This window comes from Tigriopus californicus, chromosome 1 (assembly GCF_007210705.1).
Source record: "Tigriopus californicus strain San Diego chromosome 1, Tcal_SD_v2.1, whole genome shotgun sequence".
Taxonomy (NCBI): Eukaryota; Metazoa; Arthropoda; class Copepoda; order Harpacticoida; family Harpacticidae; genus Tigriopus; species Tigriopus californicus.
In genome coordinates, this window is record NC_081440.1 from 12114426 (window position 1) to 12125688 (window position 11263).

The window sequence follows — 11263 nt, forward strand, 5'->3', positions numbered from 1 at the left end:
GTTTGGAAAAAAGTAAACGGTTTAGGAGATAAGAAATTTTGTCTCCGTTCGCATTCCACATTTCTAGAAGTCCGTGGTTTAGCTTTTGAGGCAAGTTTTCTAAAGTGGGCTTGAGGCTAGGCATTGCGATTACAAAATTTCTCGTTGTGCAATTATGGCTGAAACTGCGTTTGTTTTCTCTTAATCGAGGTTAAGAGAGGGCATGCTCATTTTGATTTACGAGCAGGAACTGATTTTTCAATTCCCAGCTATTCTGATAGCCAGAACAAGAAGACTTGTACGCCTCCAAACACGTCTTGGTGAACTCTGACACAACTTCAAGTCTGTGGGTGAGAGAAAGTCTTCGAAAGGCACAGAACAAGCGATCAATTGAAAGCTTTATTATCTTTCATAGGTAATGGCTATGGCTGCCCAAAAATGACAATGCATCATTTTTCACTTTTTTGCATCTTTTACCACTTGGAATCAAAAAGTCGAGCTTCTTTCCATTGATTTTACTCCTTTTCCTTAAAGATATTAAAATTCTGAAAAAATGCATTTCATGACACTTGCTTTTTTGTTCCAAATGGATTTTTTCTAATGGAAATCTATCTTAATGGAAAACAAAATGTTTCAAGATTATGTTATGAATAAAGGGCCGATTGGGGCCGATTCCTTTTTAAGGAATTGTTGTGCGTTTGTGTTGTTGTTGGTTAACTTTTAAAACAAAATGTGACCCGAGTCACATAATGTCCGAAAAAGAAATCGCTTTTATGGCATATCACGAGTATTTTTCTTAGCAATCTACCGTTCAAATTCAACGATAAATTGTTATTTTCAAGGTAAAAGTTTCAGATGTTTCAAACTAAAATTTTGTCCAAAAATGTTACTATGATATGAAATTTTGGTTTCAGATTCAGAATTAATCACAGTTTGAATCTTTTTTTTTGCATCAAGCTTCGAGCCAGAAGGACAAAACGTTCACACCAGTACATAAAGTTCAAACCAATGTCAACAAATCCCTTATGTACTGTAAACTTGATAATTGCCTGAGTAAAAAAATGGTCATTTATCAAGCAGTAATGAGTTACTAAGATTAATAAAAAAAGACTGTTTCACCTAACATGACTTTGGCAAAAGCAATTGGTCACCCTTGTAAAATGATAAATTTTCGAAGCTGCCGAACTCCTACTGTCAATTTTGCAGAAAATAATGCGTTACCCGTAGTGTTACTCAAGTCATTCTAAATAGAGCCCTCTATTTCTAACTATGAGCATTATCCCCAGGTCAAAAGTGTGAGTGAAGTCATATCGGTTGAAAAATGTAGGCCTCTATCGTAGCAAAAAAAAACTTACATATAGGGGATGTCAAGTAAAAGAAATTCAAGGAAAAATGTGGTCCAGCACCCTGATTTTGGGCATTTTGGGGAGGGATAACTAAGACAAACATCACAGCCAACTTGCACTATCCGCCCATTGAATTTTCAATAATCAAGTGATAGTGAGTGAGCTGAGTTACAAAACCCAACAAAATGAACATGTTTGGCGTAATTCGGTGTCAAATGATAAACGTCATTCTCCACTGATTAGTTGGCGGTGCTCAGTTTTCAATTTGTGGCAAAATGTCAAAAGGTTTAGATAAAAACTTTAAGGGTTATTCGCATCGTGTTAGGTTAGGTTGGATTAGATTAGGTTTGATTCAGCTAGGTTAAGTTTTAAAAAGTAGCACCGCCAACTATTTTTTTTTGGTTTGTTTTTTCACGGGCTTATCTAACCTCTACAGGGAATGCAATCCCCAGTACTGTTAAAATGAAAGGTTATTACTCGTCTATTTATTACCTTTCAATCTTTATGTGATTTTTGGTCTACCAACGAATTTGAGTTGGCAGACCGAGCTAGTCCTTGAATGTAGGGTTGATCTGGAATGCTATCTAAAAATGTGTCCAAACCTGACTTGAAAGATGCTACCGGATCAACATTCCCTACGAATATTAGAGGGAAGCAAATCAAACAATGAAGGAGCCCATGAAAGTAGAGAGTTGGACTTCATTGTTCGAACTAGCCTGGATTCTCGAGGGCTTGTAGGTGCTCTCAAAATGCACATTAAGCCTCTACGGTCACTACAATTGACCCTAAATCCTGGGTTGGGACAAAGCTCATGGATACTTTTGAAGATGTAAGGTATCAGATACCTTTCGTAACTTCTCTGAACACTGTACAGTCCCAACTTTTCTAGTCTCTTCCAATACGGGAGCTCTCTCATTCCTGTGATGTTCCTAGTGAAACATCTTTGGACTTGTTCGACCTTTTGCAAACCTGTTGAACTCATTGGAGCCCAAATGGGTGAGGCATATTCAAGATGTGGCTGGACAATCGACTTGTACAGAGTTAGTATCGTGATGCTATCTCTGGACTTAAACGTACGATATATCCAACCACACATTTGAAGAGCTTTACCCACCTTCAACTGGATTTGCTCATCGAACTTTCCATTATTTTGGAGGACTACACTTAAATCTTTCATAGATGAGACCTGCTCAATATCTTTACCTCCATTTTCTACGAATGGAGTATTTAAAGGAGTTGACCCAAACGTCATTGAGCGGAATTTCATTCCGTTCAGGGCCATATTACTTTCAGTTACCCATGAGTAGATTCGATCTAAGTCCTTTGCAAGGCTACTGGAATCTTGGCCATTCCTACCAGAAACTAACTTTGTACCGTATCGTCAGCATAAGAAGAGAGACTGGCAGTAACACTAAGCTTTTGAATCGGGGCAACGAATATTATAAAAAAGGAGGGGCCCTAAGATGGAGACCTGGGGAACACCTGACTTGACATCATGTATACCACGTCACTAAGGGATCCCTCGACCTTAACAATTTGCTTCCTATCCTGAATGAAGCTTCTTATCCAATTGAGAACCTTGCCTTGGATCCCAATGTCATGCAGTCTATTCAACAAAAGGCCATGATCTACTTTATCAAAGGCCTTGGCAAAATCAAGTTAGACAACATGAACAGATTCATGTCTTTCCAGTCCCTCCATGACCTGCTCTAAATGCTCAATCAGTTGGGTAACCGTGCTAAAATGTGCTCGGAACCCGTGCTGGCTAGGAGGAAGGACTTCATTGACCTCAAGAAATTCAACAAGTTTGGACTTCATGATCTTCTCAAACACCTTCGCAATATTCGAAGGGAGAGAAATCGGCCTATAGTTACTGGGGAGTGACTTATCTCCCCCTTTAAAAATTGGAACAACGTGAGCTATCTTTAGTGGAGAGGGGAACTTGCCCTGATCCAAGATGCAACGCATCAAGTACGAGAAAACAGGAGCAAGAACCAGTGAGCATCTCATCAGAAACTGAGATGTCACGCCATCAGGACCAGGAGAACTTGAAAGCCTCAAGTCCCTTATGGCCTCTAAAGCATCTTGATCTGTGACTACAAGATCATCTAAACGCTCAATTTGACTGACCTTGTCAATCTCAACAGACTCATCTTCAGAGCAATAAGATGTTGCTTCTAAACTCAGTGGGGTTGAAAACACACTGGAGAACTGATCCCCAATCATGTTAGCCATTTTCTCTACATTTTTAATGGCCTCCCCATCAACCTCAAAAGGCTCAACAGAGTGTTTCATTTTTCTCTTAGAGTTCGTATAAGAGAAAAAAGCTGTCGGATTCGACCTGACCTCCTGAACCACCCTACTCTCAGTTTGTAAGTGGTCATATTCGATGGAGGCCTTAATCTTACCCTGAACTACGTCCAACTTTTTTGGAGACTACCCACAATTACTGGATTCGAAGTACTCTTCAGCCTTTTTGCTAGTTTGCATCTGTTTTTGAACAAAGCCTTCCTATATTTTGGAATTTTTGTCCGTGTCCAATCCTTGGGAACACATTCAGAGATTACTAGATTGGAGCAAACTTCCTTAAAAACTGAAACTCAATGGCTGCATCTATGGACGATTCCTGTTTCAGAATTGAAACCAAGTCCAGTTCTTCTAATCTTTCTATAATCAACGACCAATGTTCATCTTTGAACTTGAACTTAGCCACACTCTATCTAAAGAACATGATGATCTGACAAATTGCTAGGTGTCACAAGGACATACTGGAACAGATCAGGGTCATTGGAAAAGACCAAGTCGAGAACGCTATTCTCTCTAGTGGCTACACCAACATGCTGGGAGAAATTGCGCAAGATCGCAAATTCTTCCAGGTTTTCAAACGACTGAGATGTCGATTTCGAAATGGGAATATACCCATCAGGACTAACCTCCCACTCTACAACGCTAGCCGGAAAATTAAAGTCCCCTACAAAGAAAACCTTCGAGCAAACTACCTGGTCCAACTCATTTCCAGTGAATTGGAGAGCTGACATAAAGAGCTTACTGAACAAGAGGGGGGTCTATACATTGTCACAATAGACAGATATAAATAAACAGACCTTGAAGACGACAAACTAAGACCTCTACTTCTCCATTCGACATTTGTACACGACTAATTTGCAAATCATTCCTAACATATAGGCATACACCCCCATGTGGGAATATGGGATTATCAGGGCATATCCTATCACAACGAACTAAGTTGAAACCAACTATGGTAAGTTCTTCATCTAAGACCCCTGGCCGAAGACAGGTTTCTGTTTTAGAGATAAATGAAATCTCTCTCTCAACGGCTAGTTCTTCTAAGATCTTAACTTTTGTGCTGTCTTTTTAAGAAATAAGACAATGCACGTTCAAATATAGCGCCTTTACGGGCCTCTCTTTTGACGGACCAAGTTTGCAAGATCAAGTCGAATTCAGGGAGCCAATGAGTTGATGGGTCGCTTCTCTGCTTTGGTTGAAACTGAGTAACGCAAGCATGTCGATCAGGCCGACACCCTGCTGCCTAACTACCAAAATGTGTTCAAAGTAAAGTCTCAAGCGGCTTGGCTGAAGTGACGTTTCTCTGACAAGCCCTCTATCTCCAACAGTAAAAAATCCCGCTTATCAACAAAGCTACGTTCTACTGGAGGCAAAGCATGAGCTAATGGAGATGGTTGGGTTTGAGGAATGGCTTGGGCAGATACATTACATAGAATAGGAACGTACATTGGGAATAGGGGTGGGGCAAGGAATATTAGTGAGGAGTGTTTATAGGAATAGGGGTGGATTGGGCAATTGAAGGAAGAGAAGGGAATTGGACAGAGGTGGGGGTAGGAGGAGAGGAGAGGAAGCTAAACGTAAGGACAGGGTGGGCAATTTTGAGAATTAGCGTGACTTTTGGACACCAAGTGGACAAAAGTGGACAAAAGTGTCCAAAAGTGTCCAAAAGTTCCAAAAGTGTCCAAAAGTGGACAAAAGTGGACAAAAGTGGAAAAAACAAAAGTGGACAAAAGTGGACAAAATGGGCAGAATGTGTCCAAAATTAAGTACAATTGTGCAAAGGGGATTGACAAGCAAACACTTTTAAACCCTAAATCATGTTATTTCTTTACCAAATCTAGATGTGAACCAGCAAATAGAATCAGTAATCAATAAAATCTAAGCTTTCTTCAAACACATAAATATGAAGTAACAACTAGCCTTTTCACTAACGTTTTTAATTTCCAAGATATACACTTAACGAAATTCGTTATCTTGATACAATACAGCTTTATAAAGTCAATACAAATATCTTTAATATATTTTGAATGTTAATAAGTCAAAGCCACACTATAATCAGGGCATTTGTGGCTGGGTAATTTTAACAAAGATTTAAAAAAAATAATTTAAAAAAGCTTAGGAGCTGAATATCAAATATCCAATAATACTTCTCATATTTGTAATATACATAACATATTTATAAGGAGTGCATGAATTACACTTTATTTATACATCTAAAAACTAAGATATATGTTTCTTTAAGAAACATTGGGAATCTCATTTCCTGACATCAAGCGCATCTTTAAAAGTTAAAAATATGCCTAACAATGTCTCAATTAACTTACTTTAGGAAGAAAAACCATAAGTATAGGAAAATATGTCATTATTAGATTTTAGCAATTTGTAAGAAATTCAATTTTTTAATATTAGTACTTTTTAAGAAGAAATCCCAAATAACTGATGATTTTAAGTAAAACATTTTTGCAAAAAGTTAATAATGTTGAATAAATGAAGCCAGATAACCAGAATATAATGTTTAGCTATTTCAGTTTTTGAATCCTTTGCAACAGCTGCATTCTACTAGAGGGAGACTTTGTTCCCTGCTTGCTTTCTAATCTAACGTAAGAAAAAAAAGTTAAGAACCTGTCTTTCAAATACCTTTTTTGGTATGTTAGAGATATATGGCAAAGGTTTTAAAGACTTATCTTGCTCTTGGAACCATCCAATGAGCAATTTTTGAAGTTAGAGGATAGGTTTCATACAGAATATCCTTTATATTTGTTGTTTTAAAGGTTCGTATTTTTGTCCACTTTTGTCCACTTTTGTCCACTTTTGTCCACCCTTATTTTTGGACACTTTTGGACACTTTTGGACAGGGGTGGACAAAAGTGTCCAAAAATGAAATGCCCACCCTGGTTAAGGAAGGGGGGTAGGCTGGGATTAGATTGAGGAATAGGGTCAGCTCTAAAACTGCGAAACTGAGCTATCCAATTGCTCGCCTTTCTTTGCGTCCCTTCTACGTGGACGAAGGTACACCGTACATTAAAGCACGTCTTAAGTCTTATGGACTGACGGCACATGTATGGGTGAAAAAAAGGACAATCTACCTTTGAACATCCCTTCTTCCTATTGTACTTCTCAAGGCGGAACTTGACAAGTTTTTGACACCATTTAGGGTGGTCAAACTGGCACTGATCCTTCCCTGCTAAGACCAAGTCCAAACATTGTCTAGCCTCTTTGCTGACTTTTCCAAAAATAGATTCCATCATGAATGCAGCATCAAAATCAAGAGACCAAGAAAAAGAAAAGAACTAAAAGGCTATGCAATCTTGCCCTGAGATACAGGACAACAGAGTAAAAGAGGGATGAACTACTTCACATCAAACTAAACATACAAGTTTAAGATGAAGAGAGTAAACAAGAAGTAAGGGACAGAGAAAAGCAAGGAATCAAGAACTTATCTAAACTTGGAAAACAACACACAAACACAGAAATAACCTCAACAAACTGGTCTAACACAAAAAGAAATCAATACACTAATGAACAATAAATCTAACTGTCAAGGAACAATACAATCAAACTAAAGAACTACACATAACGATTTGGAACTAGAAATACTACAATACAAATCAGAGAGAAAGTGCTAAAGTTAAACATAAATGAGCAATAAACTTATTAGGTTTTAAAGTAATTACGTCTTACCAAAGAGCCGTGAAAAAACAAACCTAATTGAGTGAATGAATGGTAATTCCCATTCATTCACCCTCACACAAACACCACGAACGCTGCACGTGCACAGCAATCAAGGAGCAACAGAGGAAGTCACACCTTGGTTCGAAATTCCTGGGAGATAAGAACAGCAGCAAGCTAAAATGCAACTGTTCTCAGCGAGCTCCAAAACAGAACGAGCAGGTAAAATGAAATAAAGTCAAAATTCAATGCATGCAAAGTGGGGTTTGGCTGGGCATGCTGTCTTTGATTTTATTCCATGGAATAACTTTAGGTGTTCATGAACGCGTTCACTTGACAAGCCCTATTAAGAGCCTGGTTGCCGTGCATGCCAGAGAAACTCCTTTCTTTGTGCCTGAGCTCAAACCCTAAGACATGCAAGCTTTTTTCCAGATTTTTTTTCAGACCATTTATCAAAATGGCAAGACATCACTGAAAATATTTGTAAGATCCTTTCAACCGAGCCCCTCAGGGTTAGGGATCCTTGTAACCGAGCTCCTCAGGGTTAGGGATCCTTTTAACCGAGCCCCTCAGGTTTTGGGACCCTTGCGTCCCAGCCTCACAGGCTAGGGACTAGAATGCTCTCTGCATCGGATCCGACTTTTTGGATCGGATTCGGATCGGATTGGCCAACAATTTTTGGATTCCGATTCGAGTTTGGATTGGCGAAATATTTCGGATTCGGATTAAGTCGGATCGAGCTTTCTGTTCCGATTCAGTTGGATTGAGCTTTTTATTCAGATTCAATGGGATTGAGCTTTTTGTTTGGATTCAGTTGGATTGAGCTTTAGGTTTGGATTCAATGGGATTGAGCTTTAGGTTTGGATTCGGATTGTGGATTGAGGAATGGAAAAGTCAGATTGGGTTCGGATACGAACTCAGTTCAAAACATATATAGAAGTTTATTTTGAAAATGGTTTCTTTCAGAACTCTCAGGGGGAATGAAAGAACAATACAGTTACAAACAATGAACAAATCTACCATCTTATAAATAATCTTACCAATTTGCAGTAATTCAACACAGATAAAGGGCCACAAAATTTGGAAGAAGGGAATGAAAGTATTTGCGGGCTATATACTGTCATTTTTTTGGGAAAATGAAAGACAAATTGGTCAAAATATCAAGCCCGACGCAGGGTGCTCTGTGGTGCTGAGGGTCCGGACTGACTTGTTGACCTCCCCAAAGAACAAATACCGGTCATTTTTGGTGGTTTTGCACGGGGTCTATGGATACTGTTATCAATTCAATCAAACCATCAAACTGTTTAAATATCAATATTTGAGGTACATTTTGCATTTCAGCCAATGTTATACCAATTTGCTTTTTTGCAAAGGACACATGAAAAACTCATCCAAACCCTATGATCTTTGTTGTCTTTGACACCTTTTCAAATCAAGATCGGCCATTCTAACCACCGGCGGCCATTTTTGACCACCGTCCAGCAATTTCTGCCATTTTTTGCGATTTTTTTGCCACTTTCAGCCATTTTCTGCCGCTTTTATGCCACTTTCTAAGTAACCAATTTGGAAATTGCTTTCCTAAAACTTCCAAAAGCAAAGGGTCTTCCCCTCAATCTGGTCAACCTGAAGAAACTGTTAGCAATTTAGTTTAAGTTAATAATGCTTATATGAAGCTTTCTATCAATATCAGGTTCAAGTGGTTGGAGAGTAGGCTTCAATACATCAGAAATGGAGAGCAAGAAATGGCTAAGTACCTTTGCAAGGCATTTTGTTTGACCCATAACTTCAGTGATATGTCATGCAGCTTTGAGCTTTATTGGGACATCTCCTCCCTAGCTCCCCCTGGTCTCAAACATTAAAACTTGATCTCGACGTCTGCCATTCGATCAGTGTCGATTTTTCCCATCGCTAGTACTGTGAGCACCGAATGGTTAGGAAAATTCAAAGCTCTCTCGGAGATCACCAGTTTTTAAACCTAGGAAACCTACTAGTTACCAATAGAAATCGTTTCCAGCCAATGTCATTCTTTGTAATTGCTCAGTGGTTGGTGTTTATGAGGTTCGTTTTGATAAAATATGCTCATTTAACATTTCCAGTTTGTTTTACAATCATCTTTGTGCCCTAGGAAAGAGATGGTAGGCGGGACTAGGGACCCTGGATGTAGAGACCTGCGAGGTTTAGTTTACGTTATCAAAGTCGAGCGATATGATTGGCTGCCAATTGTCAACGAACATGGGCTTTGTTTGGAAACTTTCTCAACAGGGAGTCAGTCACTTCCAAAAGTCCTAACATGTTTGTATTGCATAAGCAGGCAAAGCTTTGAATGGTTTATGACAAATTTGATTCACCTTGGGTTCAATCAACTTATTCTGCAGCAATAAAGTGTTTTTTGCCATTATAATTGCATCAATAAAATATAGTTGTCAAGCTGATTTCTTGCATGCTGCCAGTGTCAATTTGGAGTAATGCGTTTCAAAAGACAAAGTGCAACCATTTTAACAAAGTACATTGTTCAGTCTAAAAGAGACCTGTTATTTGAGAGACTCAAGAAGTTCACATGCCATAATGTTAATTTGAATAATGGAATGAACTATGTTAGCAATCTAATCTTATGAAAAAATGGGTTCAGAAAGTATTTAGGAAGTAACTAAGCTATTCTTAATGAACTAAAACCCCATATCCATGAATCAACTTGTCTTTGAGTAAAATTTTGCAGTGTCCTTGAAGAAAATATTCAATGGTGCTTGATATGACAGTACACTTTCTTATATATCGCATCAATTCAAAATCTGTTCGGAAACTTTTTAGTTCATCTGATCGCTTACTTTTTTGAAGCGGAGCCACTTGTCAAACCTCGCGCGTGTCTGGCCAGGGTCTCTAGGCGGGGCCATGAATTTCAAGTGCAGACACACGTTAGGGCGCCAATTTCTCATTAAAATAGTGAAAATGCAAATTTTTGGCCCAAACAAAATCAGTCAAGAGAAGCCTAAAATGCATAAGAATGTGAATACGGACCAAAGATGCAAATGATGCGAAAAGACGTTCAGGATGCAAAAAGATGCACTTAAAGGCCCAGAGTGCAAATAAACGTTATTTGCATAAATTTGAGGGCACTAGTAATCATACACTGGATGTTTTCATCTATAAAATAGATATAGTTACCCTTAGATTGATTATATTCATTACAAGAGGAAGAAGAGCAACACAAGACCTGCATTATTGCTCTTTTCCGTCAATTAGAACAGAAACATTGCTCCTTTGTGCAATACGAATCGTCAGTGCTCTTACTGCTGGTCATTTAGTAGCTTCATAAGGAAAACAAATTTTGCTGTACACAACTAAACTCATGAGAACTAACCAGTTGCAACCAATGTTCGTTGACGGCACTTGTTACTAGAGATAAAATAGGTCTGAAGTTCTTTACAAAGCCAAATTCTGGGATATTTTGGGACAAACACATCTAATTTGAACAAAACGTGGCTTAACATTGGAAATTAATACGTATTCATTTGATCAAATGTTTTTAAAATCTCATCACACCAATTTAAAACTGAAAAATGGCATCTAATGTGCTCAAATGCATTCAATTACAATAAGATTATAAGTCTGAAGCACTGCTGCTTACATTGCATAATGAACATTCGTGGGTGACAGATGTGTCTAAAGGTTGCGGGTTAGCATCCACTAACGTTCCGTGAGGGTTTAAGGAGATTTCTTTTTTTACCGGCATTTCAAATATTCTCTCCTCGCCCTCGTTTTACCCCCGAACCGGCTTGGAAAGAAATGTTCCAATCATTGCATGGGGCCGAGAGTTCTTGAGGCGGCACAGGCAGAATAGAGACCGGTTGGTGCTCCCACCGAAAACAAAAAACCGGTCCGACTGTTACCAGTTTTGTGCTCGCTTGAACCGAGCCCCTCTCTGCCCCTTTGATGCAGACCAGCTGAGACAAACCCATCCTAAT